Source organism: Lynx canadensis, chromosome C1 (assembly GCF_007474595.2).
Source record: "Lynx canadensis isolate LIC74 chromosome C1, mLynCan4.pri.v2, whole genome shotgun sequence".
NCBI classification, from domain to species: Eukaryota; Metazoa; Chordata; class Mammalia; order Carnivora; family Felidae; genus Lynx; species Lynx canadensis.
The window spans coordinates 12,233,802-12,239,755 of record NC_044310.1 but is presented as its reverse complement, the minus strand read 5'-3'; positions in this window follow the sequence as shown (position 1 = coordinate 12,239,755).

Here is a 5,954-nt window from a genome sequence, read left to right as displayed (position 1 = left end):
TTTCCAGTTTAGGGAGCGCTTTAAGGTGCCAGCCCTGGGAGCAGGCAGGGCAGGAGGTGCTGGCCCCCCGAGAGGTGAGGAGCCCACGCCCTGGAGAGGGCAGCGCAGAGGGGGACAGCATGGACCCCCCTGCACACGTTCCAAATGCCAGGGAGCGTGCTGCCTGGTGGGCCACAGCCTGTCCCCTTCTGCAGGGCGGCTGTCCCTGCCTCCATTTTACCTTTGTGGGGCCTGAGGGGCGCCTGGGGGGCTCAGCCGGTTAAGCGACTGACTTCGGCTCAGGTCATGATCTCACGGTTCGTGGGTTCGAGCCCCGCGTCGGGCTCTGTGCTGATGGGCCTGCTTCCGATTCTGTGTCTCCTCCTCTCTCTGCCCCTCCCATGCTCATGCTCTGTCTCTCTCTTTCTCTAAAATAAATAAACATTTTTTAAAAAAGGGTTTTTTTATTTAAAAAGTAGGAACCGTGGGACCAGTAGGGGGGAAATTGTGAAGGGGCTGCTTGTTTTGTTTTGTTTTATTGATTTATTTTTTAATTTACATCCAAGTCAGTTAGCATATAGTGCAACAACGATTTCAGGACTAGATTACAGTGATTCATCCCCTCTGTATAACACCCAGTGCCCATCCCAACAAGTGTCTTCCTTAATGCCCCCTGCCCGTTTAGCCCATCCCCCCTCCCACAACCCCTCCAGCAACCCTCTGTTTGTTCTCTATATTTGAGAGTCTCTTCTGTTTTGTCCCTCTCCCTGTTTTTATGTTATTTTTGCTTCCCTTCCCTTATGTTCACCTGTTCTGTGTCTTAAAGTCCTCAAATGAGTGAAGTCATAGGATGTTTGTCTTTCTCTGACTCATTTCACTTAGCATAATACCCTCCAGTTCCATCCACGTAGTTGCAAATGGCAAGATTTCATTCTTTTTGACTGCCGAGTAATACTCCATTGTATGTATATCCCACATCTTCTTTATCCATTCATCCATCGATGGACATTTGGGCTCTTTCCATACTTTGGCTATTGTTGATAGTGCTGCTATAAACATTGGGGTGCATGCGAGGGGCTGCTTGTTCTTGAGGTGCAGGTGATGGGGCTACAAACGTAAGCCCCTCAAACCCTCAGGAAGAGAAGCAGGGGCATCGGCTCCAGGGACGTGGCAAAGCAGAGGTTGAGTAAGTGTTTGTTGAATTTCCTTAAATCTTGGTCTTCACTGTCCAGCACGTGAGGCTGGGTGTCCAGCATCTCATAGCTTCTCTCACTGGACTTAGGCAGAGACTAAGTCCCACAGGGCATAGAGAGTAAGGCTTCCCTTGAGAAATGGGGTATGACTTTCCACACTTTGAGTTACATAGAAATCTGTGGGATCTTGATAAAAATGCAGATTCAGATTCAACAGATCTGGGGCCGAGCCTGAGATTCTGCTTTTTTTTTTTTAATGTTTATTTATTTTTGAGAGAGAGAGAGAGAGAGAGACTGAGCATCAGTGGGGGAGGGGCAGAGAGCGAGGGGGACACAGAATCTCAAGCAGGCACCAGGCTCCGAGCTGTCAGCACAGAGCCTGACACGGGGCTCGAACCCACGAACCCGGAGATCACGACCTAAACCAAAGTCGGACACTTAACCGACTGAGCCACCCAGGCGCCCCTGAAATTCCGTGTTTCTAACAAACACCAAAATGATGCAGCTGCGGCTGGTCCGGGGACCACGCCAAGGGTTTCCTGAAGTGGCTTGCTTACCGGCCACTGTGTGGCCGATTCTGTGGCCTCAGGTGGTTTCAGAGCTTCTCTGGGCTTCCCTTCTTCCTCTGGGAAGCACACAGGTCAACAAAGCTACACTGAAAGCATGCTCCTGTCAGGCTGCCCTGGGTGCTTGCTGGAAAAACAAAGGTGAATAAAACCACAGGCCTGGGAGGGTCTTGCAGACAGGGCGGCTTAAAAGTCCAATGATAATATTTAAAGATCCTTTCGGATTCTAAAATGTCATGGCAGAAATAGAGCTGGAGGGGTTTCCTCTCCCAGAAAAACACCTTTCCAAACATTAGGACAAGGATCCCCATCACCTACTGTTCTCAGGACCAGGGAATATTCCTCCACAAGTAACCCTAAAAGACATTTAGTGCAAGCTCCAGCTTGCCATTTAACAGATGGGAAAACTCGGGAGAGTGTTGGGTCCAGAGCAAGTTACTGGCTTTCCAGCTGTGCTTTCAAAGGTAGTGTCGTCCAATAGAAATAAAGCGTGAACCACACAGCATTTTAACTAAGCAATTTTAAATTTTGTGGTCGCCACATCGGAAAGAGTAAAACAGAACAGGTGATGTTAATTTTAATACTCCATTAACCTAATGCCAAAAAGATGATCATTTCAGCGTGTGATCAAGAGAATAAAATTAGTAATGGGGTATTTTACATTCTTTGTTTTTATTGGACGAAGACTGAAGTTCAGTGTCGGTTCGCCTACAGCATGGCTTAATTTGCATTAGCCACATTTCCAGGGCTCAGTAGCCCGTGTGTAGCCAATGGCTACCATGTTGGACGGTGAATATCCAAATGATGGCACCCTCCCCTAACCCAACTGTACAAACACAGCCCATCGGGACCAATTTTCCATTGGTCACTAGCATCTTTCTCACGATCAGTGGTCATTTTTTGTAGACACTGGCATTGTAGCTTTCCGGGGTCAAGTCGAATAGCATTCCATTTCTGGGAGGGACCTTCAGCGCAGCCTAATCTTTTTTTTTTTTTTTTTTTTAATGTTTATTTTTGAGAGACTGGGAGAGCTCTAGCGGCGGGGTGGGGCGGAGAGAGAGGGAGACACGGAATCTGTCAGCACAGAGACCTATACGGGGCTCGAACTCACGAACCGTGAGATCATGACCTGAGCCGAAGTCGGACACTTAACCGACTGAGCCACCCAGGCGCCCCCAGCACAGCCCAATCTAACTTGACATACGCCTTTATCGAACACCAGAAGGGGCCAAACAGCCTGCTGTGGGGCCCCGCGATGGCAGGCTGGCAGTCGGAACCCACGCCTCCACAGCTCCTTGAGTGTCCTGCTTGTAACCCGGTGCCGGCCACCTAGGAGGCGCCCGGAGAACCTTCTTCGTTCCTCCTCTTCGAGTTTTGCACCAAACCGGCCTGTCCCCAGAGCACCGGCTCCATTAAAGTGAGATACGATGCAGAGCACGTCTGGGAGGAGGAAGTGTCACTTCCAGCTCGCCTGGCGGGTGCAACCTCCCCGGGTCACAATCATTACATAAGCGGTGGGTCCAGCCCCGAAAGCCACGCCGGCTTTCCCCAGGAGAGTGGTGTGGAACCGAGGCATGCGCGTGCAGAAATGGCTTTTGCCATCCGACGAGTCGGGCCAGTTCTCGGGTGTTATCCCCAAAGTGCTTTTCTAGCGCAGCTCGACCTCAAGAAAAACCAGTTTCACCCACACCACACCTAGGATCACATGATGCAACCCGATCTCCGCGTCTGGTTGCATCAGTGTTTTCTGACGCCTCTGTCTTCTGCGCTGGCAGAAAGCTTTATAATGGGGAAGGAGAAAAAAAAGAAAAAAAGAAAAAAGAAAAAGGCTCGCGGGCTGAAATCTAAAAGTACTATGAGTATTTCTCCTAATTGGCCACACAGGGTGCTTGGAGAATAAACACCCAACCGACCACGGAGGCCTGGCAAGCATCAGCACGCCATTTCCTGAAGGGGACTTGATGGCATATTTAGGCAAAATGCTTTTCTGGTTCGTTCTACTCCTGTTTTATATGAAAGCATCAAGGTGGAATCTCCGAAATCTTTTCTTAATGCGGGTCTATTAAGAAGAGGCTTTCAAAGGGTGTTTGTGTTCCCTGTCTTGACCTATCTGAAAAATCTCTGGAAAGTACCAGTTGGTTTCTCATTCCTAAAGTCGCTCCTGGCTCCCCGGACATGGAGACTTTTGACGGATCAAACCCCTTAGATTTGGGCCCCTTGGTTTCTCTGCTTTGCTTTAGACATTTGTTGCCTCCTGACTCCTGCTTCTTGCTCTGAGGATTAAAGAAGGAATTAATTGCAAAAATCCTAGAACTCTTATCCATCTTTGGGAAGTTGTCTAAAGATGAAACTTCCCGGTAACAGTCTCTGCCTAAGACAAAAGGAAGCACAGTTGAAAATCCTCGGTAGGAGACCCTGTGCTATTCAGATCATATCATAGGAGGGGAGACTAGGACATCATCCCCCTCCCAGGATGAGCAAACAGAGCTTCTAAGAAAAATCAACCCTTAGTATGGCTCACCAGGTGCTACAGGATCTAGCTCTTGCCTACTTCCTCCACTCTGGCCACACTGCTTTTCTCGTCCAGCCCCACTCTCCCTCCACATGGTCTCTCAAGGTCCCCGGACTTTTGTCTACACTGTTCCTCCTCGTGCCCTGGTCTTCGCATCACTGTTCGTCTGGCGAATCTTACCCACCCTCAAAGTCACTCGGCTTAACCTTCTAAAGGAGGCTTTCCCTGAACTCAGAAGAGGATGAATTTCCTTGCCATAAAGTTCCCACACGGGTGTTACTCTGCAATGCTTACGTTGGAGAGGAGAGAGCTTTCCTCGACCTTCTTTAGGGTTCTAGGCTGGGTCCGAAAATCATGCCGACAAAGGCAGCTTCACGGGAGAAAAGCATACGAGTTTATTTTTGCTTTGAGTTTATTGAAGTCATCTCTACACCTAATGTGGGGCTCGAACCCACCATCCCAAGATGAAGAGTCGCACGCTCTACCGACTGAGCCAGTCGGGTGCCCCGTGAGTTTAAGTTTTATGTGACATGAGAGCCTTCATGAGGATATGAAGACCGAGAGAAACAGACCCGTGCATTTCCCGTCATGTTTGATGGCGAGTGGACAGTGTTGGAGGACCAGCGGAGGTCAAAGAGTATGACGCACGTGTAGGTGACTGGGGACACTAAGCAAAGGTCACTTATTGGGACTCTCCCTGGCGTTCTTTTGTCTTCAGAGAGGCTGTTCCTTTCCTTCTGGGATGTGGAGGGCACTTCTCACCTGAGGGCTTTCTGACCTGTTTTAGGCAAGAGGGGTTTGGGAGGGAGGGGGTTGGTGGGGGGTAGGGGGGTTCTCAGTGACTTTCTGGCTTCTGCAGGTTTTCTTAAAACTCCTTTAGCTGACAATATTCAACACACCGAGGTACCATGTTTCAGGGTAGCGTGTCCTGAACGCCATCACTTATCACACATGTGATTACTTGTTTAATGGTCTATGTGTCCCGTTAGACACCGTGTTTCGCTAGGACAGGACTCTTGTCTTCTAGCTTTATATCCCCAGCACCTAGCACCGTGTGCCTTACGTGTCCCGGGGACTTAGCAAATATTTATGAAAAATTTCCATCAACACTAGCGTCCTTGGCCTGCATACCAATCACTGGCTAATTCACTCATAGGGCAAGTCTTCACGTAACTCTACCAGGTAACGGCAGCTTGCTACATACTGGGGACGCATCCGTAGGCAACCAAAGCGCAGCTTCTCTCTGCACAAGAGATTATTCAAATTGTATTCATCCTTCATTCCAATCACTCAATTAGGGCACGTCCCTTGTTGGCTGATGCGTGAGCAAAGTAACTATTTTCCAGCGAGTGTCCTCAGGTGACCCGTCTAGACGTGCTCGGGGAAAAACAATCCAACATGTTCCTAAACCCCAAGGAAACCTCTGGCGCGCAGAGGACGCGCCGCGGAGAGGGCCCGGGGCCCGCGGCGCGGCCTGCGGAAGGCGCAGGACCCGAGCGGGTGAAGGGTGGCCGCGTGGCGCCCGGCGCAGGCTCGGGTGGGCCGGCAGTCCCCCGGGCGCGGGCGCGGGCGCGGGCGGGGGCGGAACCGGGCCGCCGCGGGGTCCGCCGGCCGGCAGGGGGCGCGCGCGCCCCGGGCCCCGCGCCGCCCGCTCGGTCGCGCGCTCGCTTGCCGCCCGGCAGCACATGTGTTTCTGTTTTGTGT